At 37.6% G+C, this 21,526-nt stretch overlaps 1 non-coding gene across 1 annotated transcript; it reads left to right on the top strand.

The window, feature by feature from the left end:
- The first annotated feature begins 19,138 nt into the window (after positions 1–19,138).
- Positions 19,139–19,245, top strand: LOC128289959 (small nucleolar RNA R71). The gene has a single exon (XR_008279599.1). It is a non-coding gene; the product is annotated as a small nucleolar RNA R71 (small nucleolar RNA).
- Positions 19,246–21,526: the final 2,281 nt, after the last annotated feature.

Below are 21,526 nucleotides of genomic sequence, written 5' to 3'. Positions count from 1 at the left end.
AGGCATGCATGTTAAGAAATTAATGAAATAAAAACTCCCGGTTGAACATTAGGAATAGAATTGGATATTCATGCCATGACATTGGGTAATATGTGTGCTAGTGTAAGACATGTTTGGGACATGCATCGACATTGAGACGAGAGCTAGTGTAAGACATGTCTGGGAAATACATCGACCTTGAGATATACAAGCTAGTGTAAAACCTGTCTGGGACATGGCGTTAGCTTATTGTGTGTCAGTGTAAGACTTGTCTGGGACATTGCATCGGCCCCGATAGATGAGAGCCAGTGTAAGAGCTATTTGGGACACGACATCGACCTCGATATATGAAAGTGGGTGTAAAACATATTTGGGACTTGGCATCGACTTTGATGTGCTAGCTAGTGTAAGACAATATCTGGGACATGGCGTCGGCATCATATCCCATGTTTGGGGCTATTGAATATCCTGTAGTATTCCAAATGGTTCAACTAGAGATTTATGGTTTATATAAAAATGAGAGAATTTATGACCATGTGGTGAGTGGTACAGGTACCTAATTGAGAATTACGACATACGGGCTTCATTTACGTTGTATGTTTAGTAAAGGAGGAAAGTGAGTAAGTCATGCATATGACTACTTGTGTATTTTACATGAATTATGAAATGTGAATTCAAACCAATGTTGTTTGATTGGTGAGAAATAAATATGAGCAAGTAGTGTTTATAAATCCTTACTTTCATGTACAAATCGAGATATGTTGGGAGTATGATCCCTTATGGTAGCTTATAGTTACTCATTGTTTGCATGCTACTTACTAAGCCTTATGCTTACCACTTTTCCTTTCTATTTTCGTATAGTGCCACCAAAGTAGCTTGTGGATCTTGGCCTTATGTCGGAGAAGCCAGTCACACTATCCCTGAAGCAATTGGTATAGCTAGTTTTATCATTTTGATTATAGCATGTATAGGAACTAGTCTTTTTGTAATGGTCACAATGTTTTGGGCCAAATGAGTGGCTTGTCATAGCTCTTTAGTTATTTTGTATAATACCATGGATGGTGGCTAATATTGGTTATTGATAAGTGCAAATGATGATGATTTCATGGATGAGTAAATCGCATGACTAATCAAGTTCTTGTTAGATTATTTAAGTGTAATGTGGTTATATTAGATATCTTGTTGTGGTTGAATTGGCTTTGTGTTGCTATGTGAATTGGTGGTATGTGTTGTTTTGTAGGCAGGTGTAAGTAAGGGTGGCAAAAAGGCTTGGTATATCACCTATTTGTGTCCACACAGCTAGACACACGGACGTGTGCCTAGGCCGTGTGTGACACACGGTCAGCCCCATGGGCATGTTGTCTGGCCGTGTGTCCCCTACACCTCAAATTTCTAAGTCAGTATGCATGGTAGTAATCAAACGGGTAGAGACACGGCTATGTGTCTTAGCCGTGTAGAGGACACAATCTTTGGCTATGGGTGTGTGCCTTGGCCGGGTGCCTCTAATTCGTTGTTGACTTCAAAAATAGAATGTCAAGGTTTTTAGACACGGGATAAAACATGGGCGTGTCATGGCTGTGTGAGGGACACGAGCCATGGACACGGGCGTGTGTCTGGCCGTGTAAAAACCCCTGCAGGTTCAAATTTGGAATTCAGTCCACATGGGTTTGGGGCACAGGCGTGTCCCCTTGTGCTTAGGCTGTGTGAACCACACGAGCCTTTAGCATGACCATGTCAAAATGGCCACACAGGCGTGTCGCCCTTTGACACGGGCATGTGCCGCTGTTTCAAGTGACATTTTTCAAAGTTTTCAAAGGTGTTCAGATTAATCCCAAATTGTTTCCAAAGTGTGTTGTGGGCCTTGTAGTTCCATATTAGGAATTTCTAGATTAAGATTGAAAAGTTTTAAATTAGATCGAGTTTTGTTGACCCAAAATGATTGTATGCATATGTTTAAGTAGGTAATGCCTCGTGCCCAATCCCGGCCTCAGATTCGAGTAAGTGGTGTTACACTTGTTGTACATCAGTCAAAGTGAAAGGAACTCCCTTACGCAGAAGCTTAGTCAATGGAGCTGCGATCAAGGAGAACCCTTATACGAAACGTCGATAATATCCTGCCAGCCTCAGAAAGTTACGAATTTTAGACACATTCTTCTGCCATTTCCAGTCCAACACCACCTTAATCTTGCAAGGATCGACTCGTATCCCCTCAGTAGAAACTTCATGTCCCAAAAATGTTACTTCCCGAAGCCAGAACTCACACTTGCTGAAATTCGCATACAACTGTTTCTCACGAAGAATCTGTAGAACCACTTCGCATACAGCTCTATCTTAGAATATACCAAGATGTCGTCGATGAACGCCACTACAAACTGATCCAGATAGGGCTGAAATACTTGATTCATCAAATCCATAATGCCGCTGGTGCATTAGTCAAACCATAGGGTATAACTAGGAACTCTGATGTCCATATCGAGTCCTAAATGCTGTCTTATACACATCGGCCTCCTTAACTCTCAACTGATGATAGCCTGAACGCAAATCGTGCTTAGATAACACAGAGGCCCCTCTGAACTGGTCGAATAAGTCATCTATCCTCGGAAGTGGGTACTTATTCTTAATAGTTAACTTGTTCAACTGACGGTAGTTGATACACATCCTCATTGTCTCATCTTTCTTTTTCACGAATAGAATAGCTGCTCCCCATGGAGACACATTGGGACGAATGAACCCGCGATCTAACAGCTCCTGAATCTGAGCCTTAAGTTTCGTCAGCTCTTTCAGTGTCATTCGGTAGGGCGTGATAGACACAGGAGGTACACCAGGGATCAACTCAATCCCAAATTCCACCTTTCGGTTCAGAGGCAAACCTGATGGTTCCCTAGGAAACACATCTAGAAAGTCCCTCACGGTTCTGATGTCCTTAATCGAAGAGTCCCTAAAATCAGAAACACTGATGTAGGCTAAGAATGCCTCACATCCTTTTCTAACCTGCTACCAAAGCTGAGATCACGTTAGTCAGGTAGTCATGTTGTTCCCCAATCACAACTACCTCGTTGTCCCCCTCAGCCCTCAAGACAACCCTTTTCGTCGCACAATCCAGACTCACCCGGTGTTTAACCAGCAAGTCCATCCCCAGAACTAAATCGAACTCTCCACATGGAAGCTCCATTAGATTAGCCAGAAATAATGTCCCTTGGACCTCTAATGAAACACCTCTATACAATCTACTAACCCGGATGGATTGCCCCAGAGGACTTAACACCGTTACCTTACTATCAGTACTATCGACTGGAATCCTCAAAGATTCAGACACAATACTAGCTACATATGAGTGGGTAGAGCCTATGTCTATCAATGCAAGACAAGTTACATCAAATATTAAAAACATACCTATAATAACATCCGGAGCATCTTTGTCCTCATGACGACGAGCAGCATAGACCAAAGCAGGCTGTCTCGCCTCAGTTGGTCCCGCACCTCTGCCTGGTGCTCTCTATCCTCGACCCATGCCGTTACCACCCCTAGCCTGACCTCGGCCTCTAGGTGGCTGCTAAACTACCTTTGGTGGCTGTGCAGTACCAGTACCCGTAGCTTGCATCTGATCGGTCCTTAATGGACAATCCCGAACATGGTGCTTAGTTGACCCACATCTCAAACATGCCTCAGTAGTCCTCCAAGACTTGCCCGGATGGCGTCTGCCATAGTGTCCACAAAGCGCCACCCCAGTAGGTGTAGCAGGAGGCTCAACTCTCAGTGGCCCATCAGATTTGGCCTTTTTCTTAAGCCTCATCCCAGAATTCGAGGGCTCTAAATCCCTCTTATTCTTGCCTCTCTCCTTATCCCATTTTTGGCACTCAGTGCGCTTTACTTCTTCGGCGATCTTCACATTCTCAACAAGAGCAAAAAAATCACGCTCCCTCTGCGGAGCTATCAGAACTTGCAAACTGTCCCTGAGACCATCCTTAAACTAGACACAGTGCTTATACTCGGTTGCCACCATGCCTCGCGCATAATGGCTCAATCTCATGAACTCGACCTCATACTCAGCCACTGATCGATCTCCCTAAGTGAGATGAAGGAACTCACGTCTTCTAGCATCAATGTAGCTGGCTCCCACACACTTATTTTGGAACGCAGTCTTAAAATAGTCCTAAGTCAATCGGTCGGGCTGAGTGCCCTCCTTAACCATCAGTCACCACTGATATGCTTCGTCGCAAAGTAGAGAAACAACCTCTTTTAATTTTTGCTCATGGGTAAAGTCTAGATCGTCCATTATTCTTTCCATGGCCTCCATCCAGTATTCGGCCATGCTAGGGGCGACTCTAGTGAAACCCCTGAAAAGCTCAGCCTAATTGGACCGGATTTGTTCCGTAACTGACCCAAGGTCCCCAAATCCAACATTGGACCCAACGACCCTCACCAAAATCTTGAGCATAGCTTGGGACAATCTTTCGTCCCCAGCTATATGATCACGAGACCCAATCTCAGTAGCAGGCGACACTGGCATCTCACTCATATCCAAATTTGGTATATTATCCATGGAAGAGGACTCAACTCGAGCCCCTCTACAGCCTCTACCTCGGCCTCTAGTACCACATCTGCGGATACCTTGAGCGCTCATTATCTAATAAAATTTGTCTATATTACAAATTTTATGGATCAGTTACAGTTTCAGTATTTATTAACAGATGTTTTATGTAAAATAGTATCAAAAGTTTAGAGTTTGTTTTCGTAAGTCGCAGTCTCACACCAGGTTTTAGTATACACTAACTAGAGTGTTTTCTGTACGGTTTACTACTTATAGTAGTTTCAGATTATACTATCTACAGTATTGTGAAATAAACAGTACAAATTTCAGACAACTTACAGGATCAGCGTCGGAGACTCACTCGGTGTGCCACACTCTCAGTCAAAAATATTTCAACCCATTGGAAATTATTCCTTTAAAACCAAGTTTAAAACTCAATCCACAAACTTGGCTCTGATATCACTAAATGTAACACCCCAGACCCAACCTAGACGTTATGGCTGAATCTGGCGACGTCACATGGAATGGATTTTAAAATCGAACTCCTTAAATTAAAATCATTCCGATTAAGTAACCTTTAATTAATTTGAAGGAATCACGCACTAGATGTTTTGTTTCAAAACTTGTCCCTTTTTAGCGGAAGCTATTGTAATCAATTAATTTAGGAAAAATCATTTTTGTTTAAGAAATCCTTAGTTTTAGAAAAACCGTGTTTTGTTGAGGTGCAGTTTAAAGAACCATTAAACAATAAAAAGTTCCAAAATAAAAACTAGACAATCAAAATCCAGGATTACATCAAAAACCCAAACGAGTAATAAATCTGAAAATTTGTGAAAAATAGTCTAAGATTTTACGTGTAGCCACCGTAGAGTCCTCGCTGCTTCGATCCATCAAGTCTGGGGATTACCTGAACAGATTAAACAGAAAAAGGGTGATTTTTCGCAAACTCATTGTGTAATCCCTACAAAAAACAAGCATACAGAATACACATTAGATGCCATAAATTAATAGTCACGGGCCAGAGCCCTTTACAGAATCTGTTAGGGATTTAGCCCATCAGATATAGAATCAGATACAACTTAGGGCCTTAGCCCATGTCAGATACAGTATACAGAATACCAGAATCCTACCCACCAGCCTCTACACACCATCTCCATCCAACCCTACACACTATGTGGGGATAAAATCGACCCACCCATCCTTACACACCATGCTGTCTCGAAATGTGTCACATAATAAGATAATTGCAGCTGAGCTGCCAGATATCAAGCTTAAGAGCCTTTTAGAATGCTTTCTCCTAATAACATCATCCCAACCTCGATGGAATGCAACATACAAAAATGATATGCTAGTATACAATTTATCAGATCATACATTTAGTTCAGATATCTCAGTTCATGCCCTATACAGAAATCAGACAGTTAAAATACTCAATGAGGGGTCTAAGTAGCACTTACCGACCCTACGGTAGGCTCCACAGTCGACTTGGGTGACCCATGCAACCTTACAGACTATTTCAGGAAAATGGGCTCACAAGCCCATGTGGCCTACCTGTGTGGGCCCACACATCCGCGTGGCCCACATGACCTGGCCCAGAATCCCACACGCCCATATGGTTCTACACACTCGTGTGGCCTATACGGTCCAATAGGCTGAGCCCGTGTGTCCTACACGGTCTCACCGGCCATCACACGGCCGTGTCTCATGCACACTGCCTGGCTCGTCAATAACACGCCTGTGTTCCGTCACATAGCCTACCACATGGGCGACCACACGCCCGTGTGGCATCGACAGATCACTTTTTCTACTTTTTGCCGAATCTCATTTTCTGCATTTTGGGTACACACCTTGTTCCGATTCGAAGCTAAAGTCACCACCAGCACTCCAGAACCTATTATTGACAAACATTTGCACAATTAGTCACTCAAACAATCGAATGTAACTTAATTCCAAAACGAAAAGTCATCTTCTAAATGGAAAACCCTTACCTTACGAACTATGAGCGCTTCCCTCTATAACTTGGCACTAACATAGTCCCTCACACTAGATTTTCAGCTGTCAACACAGTTAAACCAAGGTTCCCCAATTAATAACTTAAATACCTAAACTTAGAGCACCATTATCACTTACCGAACAGACTGAACTGTAGGTTGCACAACTGAGGAACAGTTGTAGTAGGGAAACAAAAGAAAAGAAACGACAAGGATAGGGGAGGAAGAAGCAAAAAATTTGGCAGCAGGAAAGGGGAAAAATAATCTTCTCCCACTACCTGCACTACACACAACAACTCAAAATCTCAGTTACATCAAACTCTTAGCCACCGAGTTGAGCAAAAATAAAATTTTTCGTCCACGCAGGAATTCGAACACAATACCCCAAGCAGACTGACACTCCACTCAACCACCAGACCAGCGGGCCCATTTTGATATAACTCTACCAATAATTAAATAAGAGTCTACTGAACAGAGATAGGGCTTACTCATAAAATTTAACCCAAGTAAGGCTTGAACTTGAGACCTCTCACACACATCCAGAACACTTAACCACTGAAGTAGATACACAGTTGTGTCATAATTTACCAAAAACACATACAGATATTTTTGTGCTATTGATTTAAAAAAGCCGAAATTTACGAAAATTTGGGGCGTTACAGTGACAAAATTGTACTTTAATCCTTTTTTGTCTGATCACCTTTCTTTCTTACATTCATGGCACTTAATACCTCGAAAAATTCATAATTTGCACTTATCATCCATAATCATCAATATAGATACATAAATTTGCAATTAGGACCTTTTTCGATAAAAATAAAAAAATTACAATTTAATCCCTAAGATTTCATTCCCATTCAGTTAAGTCCAAAAATCCTTCTTTCTTCAGACTTACTTCTTTTTAGCTCATTTCTTCATCGTTAGAAAATTTGCACTTTAAATCTTCATACTTTTCATATTTTACAATTTGATCACTTTTCAAAAACCACAAATTCACAACCATTGGCTAAAAATATCTTTTCTACAATTCAATTTAATTATTTAGGACTTTAAGTGTAGAACTTATTTTTTTTTAATTGGTATAGAACTTCATTGTATCAGGTCCTAGAACAACACTGCTTACTATATTGAAAATTTAGAGTGTTACAAAATCTATAAAATTATTGAATATAATTGAATAAATTAAAAATAATAAAATTCAAGTTATTTATAATTAAATAAATATAAATTATCTATAAATATGATTTTATTTTAAATATGATAATAATTAAATCATGTCAAAATAGAGAAGGATTAGATGAATCAGTGATTCCATCATTCTTATCCCTTTCCAATAGGAGAATGACAAATCATATTTTTCCTCCTGATTTTCATCATTTTGTTGGATTTGAATTTTTTTCAAGAGGAAAAAGCTAAAAATCTGGAGGAAAAATATGATTTGTCATTCTCCTATTTGAAAGGGATAAGGATGATGTGGAATCACAGTTTCATACAATATCTTCTCGTAAGAATATATTTTTATTATGAAATAATGAAAGGAAAGGACAAAATAAAGAGAAAATATCAATCCAAAGAGGTAATACAATAGAAAGATAAACGAGAGAAATTTTTATTTCATTTATTGTGTATATCTACAAGCCTTGTACATGTCTCTATTTATAAACCTTCTAACATAGTACAATCCATTAAGCTACAAAGGATAAATAAAGGTTTAGTTACAATATAAAACCCTCATAATTGCATTGGGGGTTATTATAGTGGAGGTTACAACTTTGAGAGTTATGGACATCCATAATAAAGTAATATTTATAGCACTCCCCTTTGGATGCCTAGTCACAAAAAATGAATATGCTTCCTTAAAACCTTACTAAGAAAAAACCTAGTGGGAAAAGAATCCTAATGAAGAAAAAAGAGTACTATATTCATATTTATACACATTGAAAAATCTGCCTTATTAAAAACATTTTGCGTAAAATCCAATGAGATAAAATCTCGTAAAGGAAAAAAGAGTACATTGCGTATTTTACTCCCCCTTATTTGAACATTATTTGATAACTTAATATTAAGACATTCAGTATTATTTATCAATTGTAAATCATCAACATATACAACAAATTCTGTTGATGTGTATCAATATATAGCAATAAAATTCAATTGCATTCTCACACTTTAGATATCACCAACAACTTTATAAAGAATGAAATATTGTCTCATTTATTATTACCAACACAATGAGTGCATTGGACACATAAAGAAATAGTACTTCAGGACCATCATTTTATAACATTATTGTTTGACCATTTGTATTCCTTTTCAATATCTCCAATCAACATGTAAAATTAGTCTGATTAATTTTGATTGTATAAACACTATGGAATACTTAATAGTAATTCCTTATAATATCATTATATAACAATTTGTCCATATTGAACACTTGATCTTCGTGTCGAGGCAAAATTTCAATTTTAGATATAATTTCATTATAAAGTTTATCTATTGAATAATTATTTCTCTTGAAAATTCTTCAAGAACTCCAATAATATTTGATACATTAATATAAACAATAAGGATAATAACCTATATGTATAAATATATTAATTCATAAAACACATGAAAAATTCATATTCACATTTAATGATTTCTCACGAAACTAAAGTTTTATGCTTCAGGCATTAATCCTTTAGGAATTTTTGTTTTTGATAATGTTATCAAATAATTTATATCAGTTGAATACAATTCCACTAGACATAAATAAATAGCTTTATTTAGTGTCTGCATCCACCACAAATTAATCATTTTTCATAACCAAAACCAAGTGTCTCATGAACATTTGTATTACAAGTCAATTCTATATTTTATGACTTGTATTTTTTTTTATATTATTCTAACATGTACTCCACTTGGCTTTACACCTTCTGGGTGTTTGAACTTCAAGTTCGAGATACAATATAGAAGCGTCTCTTTATTTTGATGAGTTGTTCCCACATCAGCTCTTTCAAGTATTTTTCCATTCAAGATCCTCACTTTTCCATAATATTGAAGTGTTCTACATATACTATCATTGTAGGAAATCAATTTCTTTTGTTAGCTCTGTTAAACTGAATGTCGATAATGGCAATATAGAACGATCGTAAGGCAATAAGTAAGAAAAATAAAACATAGATTTTTCGTGGAAACCCTTTCGAGAAAAAAACCACGGGCAGAAGAGAAAAAAATTCACTAATGTTGAAAATCAAATGATACAATAAGAGTTGCGACTATATCTATTTAAAGGTTGAAAAACCTTATTCTGATCAATGCCAAATAGACAATGTAGTTCTATACGGATTCTACTTCGGCCCTCAGCCTTAAGCCCTTCATAGATCTCCTAATTTTACTATTGTATTATTTTTTAACAAGAATTTGGGTCACACAACTCTAACAATCTGTACCTTGACACGAATTTTCAATGAACAAGTTCTTCACCACAAAATTCTAAGGAACAAGTTCTCCACCTCTTCCACGAAATCCCTAAAAGTAGTATTCTTCAATAATGAACACCAATGAAGTCCAAACAAAGCTCAAACTTGGTTATAGAAAGTGACTTAGTCATCATATCTGCAAGATTATCATGAGTACTAACTTTGCTCACAACAATATCACCACGAGTAATAATATCACGCAAAAAATGATACCGAACATTAGTGTATTTTTTTCTCTCATGATGCATTTGATCCTTCGTAAGGACGATAACACTCTGACTATCACAAAACATTGTACTAATCTAAAGGTCTTTACTGAGTTCACCAAAGAGTCCCTTTAACCAAATAGCTTCCTTGCAAGCCTCAGTAATCGCCATGTACTCAGTTTCAGTAGTAGACAAATCAACTATAGTTTGTAAAGTAGCTTTTCAACTGATTGCACAACCCCCAATAGTAAAGACATACCTTGTGAAAGATATTTTTTTATTGATATCTTCAGCAAAATCAAAACAATGAGTCCATCTCTAGTTCTTTCAAACTGTAAGCAAACATTAGTAGTACCTTGTAAGTATCTAAAAATCCATTGAACTACTTTCCAGTGTTCTTTATCGAGATTTTCCATGTATCTACTAATTGTACTAACTGTTTATTATAAATCTGGACGTGAGCAAACCATAACATACATGAGAGATCCCATTTCACTAGAATAAGGAACACGTGACTTGTAGTGTAACACCCCAAACCTGGCCAGTCGTTATGGCCGAATTCGGAAAGCAACATTAGTCACCGAAATGACCTAGAAGAACTTTATTGATTTCAGAGGTATTTTTTTAAACCATTTGCATAATTTGTTCAAAACTAGTAAAATCGAATGTTCAACTTTAATTTCAATCTCATTTCAAAAACCATTTGTCTACAAAAATAATCGAAATAAACTTTTAGAATTTTGAAAAAAATATTTTAAAACTATTGGCTTATCAATTTAAAACAAGTTAAATAAAGCGTTTATTTTAAATTCATAAAAAAGCGTGCAAATTTCAAGAATCAAAATAAATAATATCTTAATTGTGAACATTTAATCATTTATTCAAAGCTATTTCAGATTTTCAATCATACTTCTAAATCATTTTTCTTTTATTCAAAATTAGAGAACTTGGTTATTCATCATTATTTCGAAATAAAAACATATTAACTTCATAAATCAAATGTCTTTAGAAAACTCATTTGTAAACATTAATAAGTTTGAAAACTAAGTCTAATTTTATGAAAACTAGTTTTCAAAAATGTAGTGGAAAAATGTGTTATTGACAAATTCTATTTTAAAAACTGAGTTTCAAGCGAAATCTTATCAAATACTAATTTATGCAGTTTTTAAAACATAATGTCATGCAAGCAATTTATGCAAATCAGAATGAAAAATTCCCAAAATAAAGTCCCATGCCACAGTCTATACACAAACTTATTACAAGCCCCAAATATCAAAATAAAATTTAATTACTTTATTTTAAAAATACTTCCAAGAAACTCCTTCAAATGCCATCATCGAATCCTAACCTCGGGGTTATCTGTAAAATAAAAAAAAATAGAGGAGTGTGAGCTATAAACTTAATCACATACATATAAATGTATACATTATACAATCACAATAATCGTACAAGTTTCATATAATTCAATATTTCACACTTATACTATGCATGATCATGTCAATGTACATTTTGTAAAACAATGTAGATTTTGTGAAAACGGTCCTTGATCATGTTATTTCGTGATAGGTTTTAAATATTTATAATTACTCGTTCTTAAACTAACTATTATTGCGATGTAGGCAAGTGTACCTATCGAACAGTAGTATAGTTTTAGCAAGATCGGATTGTCGAACCCAAAGGAACTAAAAGTACTAGTAATGACTGTCTTTTTATTATCTAGCCTAATAATAAAGAGGTTTTGTTTTAATTAACTAATTATCTAAACTAAGAACGCACAAAGAAAAGAATTGAGGAATTGCTTTTGGGAAAAATCGATTGACTTAAGACAATACCTAAGGAAAAATCCACCTAGACTTTACTTGTTATTCTGGCTCCGAATCGGATGATTTATTCATTCAACTTGTTCCGTAGAGATCCCTAAGTTATGTTATTATCCCTATTCAAGACTAATAACGTCTAATCCCTAGATTGAATAACCGAGACTTTTCTCTAATTAACACTCTAGGGTTGCATTAACTCGATCTATGGATCCCCTTATTAGGTTTCACCCTAATCCGGCAAAATGTTGTCACCCTATGTCTAGGCGCTCAATCAACTCCGCTTAATTATTACAAATGTACTCTTAGACAGGGTCTATTCCTATTCTGAATAAGAGCATGTCTTGAATCAGTATCCTGGGATATCAAAACAAGAATTAAGAACACATAATTAAGAAAAAGTTAAATATTTATCATACGATTCAGAAAATAATAACAAGATTCGTCTTAGGTTTCATTCTCCTTAGGTATTTAGGGGTTTTAGTTCATAACTAAATAAGAAAACATCTCAGAAGAATAAAGAATACAAAACATAAAGAAAACCCAAAACTCTTGAAGGGAAATTGAGGAGAGATCTTCAGTCTTGATAATGAATACGGCTTCTAAGATGGATCAATCGGCTCCCTTAGAGTAATTCCTTACTCCCCCTTATTCGTCTCTCTTTTCTTCCTTCTCTAGGGTGTATTTAAAGGCTTTGGAATGCCTAGAAGCCCTTAAAATTAGCCTTTTCCGAATTGGACTCAACTTGGGCTCGGCAGGGACACGCCCGTGTTCGATTACTTCGGGCCATGCTCGAGCCTGCCAAATTGACACGGCCGTGTGGTCTGCCCGTGTGAGGAGGTCCAGGCTGTGTTGATTTCGTACTTTGGCCCATTTTCTCCGTTTTTGGCCCATTTCTCGTTCTTTTCGCTCTCCTATGCTCTCCTAAGTGTAAAACATGAAATTAAAGCATTAGGAGCATCGAATTCACCAATTCTAATGAGAAATCATCCATAACATGCATTAAACATGGGGTAAAAATATGTATAATTTACGGTTTATCAAATACCTCCACACTTAAGCATTTGCTTGTCCTCAAGCAAAATTCTCAACTCATAATCAAAATAAATTCTTCTCAACTTATAATTCCTATCGATAATATCTCAAAATAATCCATAGGTAATCATACATTGAGAATTCAACTAAAAGAAACATAAAAGTTTCAAAAATTCCAAGTTGGGTATTTAATCATGCAGACATAGGTGTCTCTCCTCATTTAAGTAATTACCTTTGATTCAGAATATCACAGAGTTTCACATCCTCACTAAAGATTCACTCAAATCACTCGAGGTGTTTAACGACAATAAATGAAGCACTCAATAGTCAATAATGAAAAGTCATTACCATAGGCTTGAATGAAAATAAAATCTCCACCACTATAATTTAAGATGATACATCAATCAAAAGGTCTTTAGAGGGTTGTAATGAGGCTTGGTTAGGGGGTGTGGCCACAAGCTGAAAGAAAGGGTTAGAATTGAGATTGAATTGAAAAATTACCTAAATAGAAAAATAGTTAATCATTACTTGCGTACAACAGAGCTTCTTCTCAGACTATGGAATTTAACTTTTGAAGCTTACAAATAGAAGATAACTACTAATGTGTATACATGTTTTTTTTTTTATTTTTTTAAGAACAAGTTAAAATAGTATAGTCTAACTATTAAGAACAAAACATAGCTAAGCAATCCATTCAACTCAAATCTCGACAAAAATAGGGATTAATTTAGGGGATTTCAACAATAATGTGTTAAAGGTTAATATTGAGGTTAATACAAGGAATGGCTTGTTAGGCTCAAATGGGTTTACTAAGGGTTAATCGTGGAGGTAGGCTTTTCATGGCATGAGTGGGTTAATCCTAAGTGCCTTAATCATTTTGATATATCAAATCAAATGGTGTGGTCTCGACATGCATAATCAAGCAAGTTCTAGAATAACAGTTCAATGCTGACACACTCAAAGCAATAATAAAAGTGAGCATGAAAGGATTAATAGATGCTCAAAAGGATAAAAAAATCTCACAAAAATTATGGCTTTTTTGATGTTTAGACTCGTGAATTCCAATTTAAAGTAATACCTAGACTTGGGGAAACAACCTCTAATTTTAAATTCTTAAAAATCAACTTATCATGCTTGATTCTCTATTGTCTTAAAGTTTAAACAATCAATACATAAATCCCTATGTATTAATTCAAGATATATCAATCAAAATCATAAATCAATTAAAATTTATCCTAAATTTGATATGAGAGCTTTTCAAGAGAACAAGGTAATCATTCAAGGATTTTTCTGATAATAAAATAAATACCCCCCACACTTAAGATGTACATTGCCCTCAATGTACAAAGATAGATATTAGAGTATATAAAATTAAGATAGGGAGAGAAGTGAAACTTCCTGTATGATGAATTCCTCGAACTGGAGTTCTGGAGAGGAATCTATTCGAGAGTGGAGGAGGATACTCCGGCGGTCGTAGAGGTTCGTTAGGCCATAAGTCCTGCGCCAAAAGAATATTATCTCTAGTGGTAGCTATGGTCGTGGGCAAGCAGGACATGGCAGTCATGGAGAACCTTTCCCGGTGGAGGTTTAGTTCCTATGTGATGATGAGCTTAAGAGCTCTATAGAACGTGATAAAATCAGAACTTTTAGGGATATTAGGAAGAATAATTACTCAAAAAGAAATAACCTAAATTAATAATTAAAATAAAATTTCTAAAATCTAATAAAAATAAAAAGTAGTTTCAATAAAAATTAAAAACATAAAAAAATAAGTAAATATTTTTAAACATCTTCATTGCTGGATGGTTCGCGAGGTGGGATTGGCGATGAGATGTGTAGGTGCTGACAAATCTGCTGTAGAGTAGCATCAATGTTGTCAAATCGTTGAAAACACTGTTACTCGAATCGAGTGAGGCGCTTAGAGATGTCAGCATATGAAGCCGCCGCATGAACTGGACGAAAGGGTGGTAGTGGCTGAGTTGGTGGGTCCTCGTGTTGTGGGGGGACATCATCAAAAATGTCCTTGTAGGCCTCCTCCTCGGTAGATTGGGCGAGACGATAATGGGGAGGGTAGGTTCCTCGGTGCCTCTTGATCATCCTCATGCTAAGCATGCTCGAGATGCCTAGTGGAGACATCTGGCCGATGAGGGTGAGAGATGATTCTTGGGCCGCGATGTTGAGGAGCCTGAAGTGTCGTGCAGTCGAGTCACGTGGGGGCCAATGGAGATGACCCCCTTCTGATGCCACTCCGTCTGGTGCTAAATCGCAAGGGCAATGAAATAGGCAAGGTCGATGACGTACCTTTGCGACATGCACCATAAGAATTAGACGTCGTGGGTGTTGATGACGCCAGTGCTCTCTCGCCTACCTGTAATCGTGTAAGCTAAAATAGCATGTAAGTACCTCAGGGATGGTGGGAGAATTGATGCCTTGGAGTGGCTAGGATTGTAGGAGGCCGTGCTAGGGGCCAAAGTGTGCCAGCACTTCGAGGGAGAGAAATGTATGTGCGATTGAGAGCATGTAGTTCATTCTCCTCCTTGAAATCCTCCGTATATAAGCCTAGTGTAGCACCAAACTCTAAGACACTTAGTTGGAGGATTAATCCACCTAGGTGAAACTAGATCGTGCCGAGATCATCGTAATTTGTCATTACGGTCTGAAGATGGAACGTTGAGCATAGTTCCATCGTGAGCTCAAGGTACGTCTATTCGATAATCCCAAAGAACATCTTCCAAGGGTCGGTGGTTAGGAGGGCCCGAATCGCATCAGCCATCTGAACTTGTTCTACGGCAGCCCAGTCGATGCAGCAGCCCGTAATTAAGGGTCGGGCCCTAAGTATTTGAAAAAGGTCTTCTTGGGGCCTTCGGGAGAACTGCAGGAGAGGGTGACGAATTTTCGCAGTTGGACCCGCGGAAGAGGACGCTCCCTTCCTCTTCTTTGAGGCAGGTACGACGGTTTTCTTTCCTTGTGAAGACGACATCAAAAGCCTGTAATAAAAAGAATAATAATAGGTAAACGAATTCGAAACAATAAAAGGCATGGATTTGGAACTAACTATTTTAGCCAATACTATTAATATGAAGCAAACTCAATCACAATAACAATGAGAATGAGAATAGAAAAGTAATGGGTACGAGGTTTTCCTAATCTCAATTTAACACGGAATGTATGATAACTAAGTTAGGAATGCAAATTAAATGATATACATTGGCATGGTAATAGCATGAGAATAAACATAGTAATGTTATGGGTATGAGGTGTTCCTAATAACTTGATTTAACACAATATGTATGATAACTAAGCTAAGAATGCAAATTAAATGATAGAAAAATAAAAATAGTTCAAAAGATATGAAGTTTATGTTGATAATAAGCACTAGAAATAAGTAAAATAGAAGTGCAAGGAGCAAACAAACGCTAAGGGAAAGAGATTGAACGTAAAAAATGAAGTGGGAAGCGGCGCACGGGCGTGGCAGGGTGGCCGTGTGGAGTTGCAGCGGCTAGGGTTAGGGTTTTTGAATGGGGAAGAAAGTGAATAGTACAGGGTATTTATAGATTTTGGGCCACACAGCCAGGGCAGACGCCCGTGTTCCCCAATTTCAGCCCGTGTGATTCGTGAATTTCAAATTTGGGCGCGTCTGACATTTAGTACACGTCTGTGTTCCTTAGGCGTGTGAGTTTACACGATCGTGTCGCATGACTGTGTCTAGCTTCGTTCGCTTCTCCCACGCCTGTGTGTGCAAGCCCCACACCCATGTTTATTTAACAGGTTCGACCACGGGTGTTCCACACGGGCGTGTCGAACGCCTGTGTTGTTTTAACAGGTTCGCCCATGGTTCTTCCACACGGGCGTGTCGCATACTCGTGTTGTTTTGGCAGGCTCGACCACGGCTATATCGCACGGCCGTGGCTTTTAATTGTAGCCAGTGTTGGGGAAATCTTTTGCCCTGTTTTCACATGGCCTTAAGTACGCCCGTGTGCTTGGCCGTGTTTCTGTGGAAACACCTGGTTTCAATATTTCTATTAAAAATTTAGGAGTTAAATACCAAAATTTAAAGAAATTAATATTGTTAGTGCTTGGGTTGCCTCCCGAGAAGCGCTTATTTATAGTCTAAGCTCGACTTACCTCTCCAGTGAATGGTCATGGTGGTTTGAAAAGTTTATACTCCTCATTCCTACTATCAATCTCATCAAAATAGGGTTTTAATCGAGTGTTATTTACCTTAAAAGTGTCGAACTTGGGATGTCTCACCTCCACCGTACCGAATGGAAAAATACTGAGTACTGTAAGAGGGATTTCCTCATTCGGTGTGGTAGTGACAATGTGGGGATTTACAGCATTTAATAAGACCTTATCACCAATCTTAAGTTGATTTGGAAAGGTATCGGGCTCGTTTTAGCATAGTTTCGATTTGTCGGGTGTTCTTGGTTTGTGCATCTACCATTCATCGAGTTCCTCGATTTGTAATATTCGATCTTCATGAACAAGTCCTCTACTGGTGCTTGAGAATGACTCGTGTGCTTCCTTCAGACTCATTTTTTGCAAAGTAGGTTGCACCATATTGTTAGTTTTAGCAGAATGGTTTGAATGATCACCTTCAATTCTTGATGTGTTGCTAGAATTGCGAGCTTGAAGGGTTATTGTTTTGTCTCCCACCCGAAGTGTGAGTTCACCTGTACCAACATCAATGATGGTTTTAGCAGTTGCTAAAAAGGGCCTTCCTAGAATTAAGGGAGTGTTGCTATCCTCTTCTATGTCTAGAATAATAAAGTCAATGGGAAATATAAATTTATCGATTTTAACTAGCATATCTTCAATAACACCTCTAGGGAATCTTATAGTTTTATCTACTAATTGAATGCTCATCCTAGTCTGTTTGGGTTTCCCGAGACCTAGTTGTTTAAACATTTTGTAAAGCATGACATTGATACTAGCTCCTAAATCAGCTAATGCATGATTAACATCTAAACTACCAATTAAGCAAGGAATAGTAAAGATCCCTGGGTCTTTTAGTTTGTTGCGTAGTTTATTTTGGAGAATGGCCGAGGAAACTGCGTTCAGCTCCACATGCGATGCCTCGTCCAACTTCTGCTTATTTACTAAAAGCTCCTTTAAAAATTTCATTGCGTTTGGCATATGCGATAGAGCTTCAATAAACGGTAAGTTAATATGTAATTTTTTTAAGAGTTTAAGGAATTTACCAAATTTTTCATCTGAGCGGTCTTTCCTTGTCGCGTTGGGGTATGGCACACGAGGTTTATATTCGACAGTCACTGGTTTATTTGTATTTTGATCTACCTCACCTTGACCTTTTCTTACCACAGTTTCTTGCCTCGGTTCTGGTTCAGGCTCAACGACTCCTTCATCATCTTGAATATTAATTGCGTTGAGTTTTTCCCTTGGGTTAGGTTCGATATTACTTGGCAAACTACCTTGTAGTCGTTTGGAGATTAGTTTGGAAAGCTGGCCTATCTGAGTTTTGAGGCTCTGGATCAACGCTTGTTGATTTTTAAGTACTGTCTCGGTGTTTTGAAAATGGGTTTCTAACACTGATATAAACTTTGAGAGCATCTCTTCAAGGTTTGGCTTCTTTTCCTGTTGGTAGGGGGGTTGTTGGTAGCCCAGAGGATGTTGTGGTCTTTGATTTCCTTTACCGCCCCACGAGAAATTGGGGTGGTTCCTCCAACCTGCATTATAAGTGTTACTATATGTATTGTTTTGAGCTCGAGGATTATTACCCATGTAGTTTAATTGCTCATTATCCATGTTGTGTCCATAAGGTTGGTATTCCGAATGGTTTGTTCCACCTCCACTTGCTTCGCACTGCATTACTGGGTGAACCTGTGAAGAATTAAGAAAACCATCAATCTTTTTATTCAAGAGTTTTACCTAATTAGAGAGCATGGTGATCGAATTGACGTTATAAATGCCGGCTGTTTTCGTTAGCTTTGTCCTCATGACTTGCCACTGATAGTTATTTAGTGACATCTCCTCTATAAACTCATAGGCATCTTCCGGTGTTTTATTGTTGATGGTTCCACCCGCCGCTGCGTCAACCATTTGCCGAGTCGAAGGATTCAGACTATTGTAAAATGTTTATACTTGGAGCCAAAGTGGTAACCCATGGTGGGGACATCTTCTCAAAAGGTCCTTGTATCTCTCCCATGCATCGTAGAGTGTTTCTAAATCCATCTATACAAAAGAAGAGATATCATTGCGTAATTTACCCGTTTTAGCTGGCGAAAAATATTTTAGTAAAAATTTTTCAGTCATTTGTTTCCAAGTAGTAATTGACCCTCATGGTAACGAGTTCAACCACTGTTTAGCTTTGTTCCTCAATGAAAAAGGAAACAAATGAAGACGTATGGCATCATCAGACACGCCATTAATTTTAAATGTATCGCATTGTTCTAAGAAGTTGGCTAAATGAGCATTGGGATCCTCATCCTGCAAACCATCAAACTGAACAAATTGTTGTATCATTTGAATAGTGTTAGGTTTTAATTCAAAAGTATTTGTAACTACAGCAGGTTTAACTATGCTTGATTTAGTTCCTGTTAAAGAAGGTTTAGCATAATCATACATAGCGCATGGAGCAGGATTTGATTAACCGCAATTACAGGAGGTAGCTGATTGCCTTAGTATTCAGCCATCTCTTCGGTTGGGGGTTGAGTATTGTCTTCTTGCTCGTTCTCCGTGTATCTTAAGCTGCCCCTTATTTCTCTTTAGTTTCTACGAACTGTACGATCGATTTCTTCGTAAAAAAGTAATGGTCCCGACAGGTTTCTTCTAGTCATAAACTATAAAAACCTGCTAAGAGAAAGAAAGAGTAGGTTAATAAATAATAATAATAATAAAATAAAATTGCAAGAAAAATAAATGGCTAAAGTAATAAAAATTGAGCGTTCCTAATATCTTAGTTCTCCGACAACGACACTAAAAACTTGATCGCGTTATTTCGTGATAGGTTTTAAATATTTATAATTACTCATTCTTAAACTAACTATTATTGCGATGTAGGCAAGTGTACCTATCGAACAGTAGTATAGTTTTAGCAAGATCGGATTGTCGAACCCAAAGGAACTAAAAGTACTAGTAATGACTGTCTTTTTATTATCTAGCCTAAGAATAAAGAGGTTTTGTTTTAATTAACTAATTATCTAAACTAAGAACGCACAAAGAAAAGAATTGAGGAATTGCTTTTGGGAAAAATCGATTGACTTAAGACAATACCTAAGGAAAAATCCACCTAGACTTTACTTGTTATTCTGGCTCCGAATCAGACGATTTATTCATTCAACTTATTCCGTAGAGATCCCTAAGTTATGTTATTATCCCTATTCAAGACTAATAACGTCTAATCCCTAGATTGAATAACCAAGACTTTTCTCTAATTAACACTCTAGGGTTGTATTAACTCAATCTATGGATCCCCTTATTAGGTTTCACCCTAGTCCGGTAAAATCTTGTCACCCTATGCCTAGGCGCTCAATCAACTCCGCTTAATTATGACAAATGTGCTCTTAGACAGGGTCTATTCCTCTTCTGAATAAGAGCATGCCTTGAGTCAATATCCTGGGATATCAAAACAAGAATTAAGAACACATAATTAAGAAAAAGTTAAATATTTATCATACGATTCAGAAAATAATAACAAGATTCGTCTTAGGTTTCATTCTCCTTAGGTATTTAGGGGTTTTAGTTCATAACTAAATAAGAAAACATCTCAGAAGAATAAAGAATACAAAACTTAAAGAAAACCCAAAACTCTTGAAGGGAAATTGAGGAGAGATCTTCAGTCTTGATAATGAATACGGCTTCTGAGATGGATCAATCGGCTCCCTTGGAGTAATTCCTTACTCTCCCTTATTCGTCTCTCTTTTCTTCCTTCTCTAGGGTGTATTTAAAGGCTTTGGAATGCCTAGAAGCCCTTAAAATTAGCCTTTTCTGAATTGGACTCAACTTGGGCTCGGAAGGGACATGCTCGTGGCACACGCCCGTGTTCGATTACTTCAGGCCATGCTCGAGCCTGCCAAATTGAGACGGCCGTGTGGTCTGCCCGTGTGAGGAGGTCCGGGCTGTGTTGATTTCGTACTTTGGCCCATTTTCTCCGTTTTTGGCCAATTTCTCATTCCTTTCACTCTCCTATGCTCTCCTAAGTGTGAAACATGAAATTAAAGCATTAGGAGCATCGAATTCACCAATTCTAATGAGAAATCATGCATAAAATGCATTAAACATGGGGTAAAAATATGTATAATTTACAGTTTATCAGTCCTACCCATATTTGCTACACACCATAATCGAGTTTTTCCTAGAACTCGTCTATCTAACACACCAAATTGTGAACATTGTCACCAAAATCGTGGATAAAATGCCAATAACCAATATCGTGAACAAGCCAACAAAATCGAAGATATACTGCCACATAATCAAAATCGTGAACAGTGTCACATTAATGCAGATAAATTGCCACATACTTCCACCTTTCACATATTCCACCCCA

This window comes from Gossypium arboreum, chromosome 2 (assembly GCF_025698485.1).
Source record: "Gossypium arboreum isolate Shixiya-1 chromosome 2, ASM2569848v2, whole genome shotgun sequence".
NCBI classification, from domain to species: domain Eukaryota; kingdom Viridiplantae; phylum Streptophyta; class Magnoliopsida; order Malvales; family Malvaceae; genus Gossypium; species Gossypium arboreum.
Note: the sequence above shows the minus strand (reverse complement) of the source record. Positions and strands in the feature narration are given on the sequence as shown.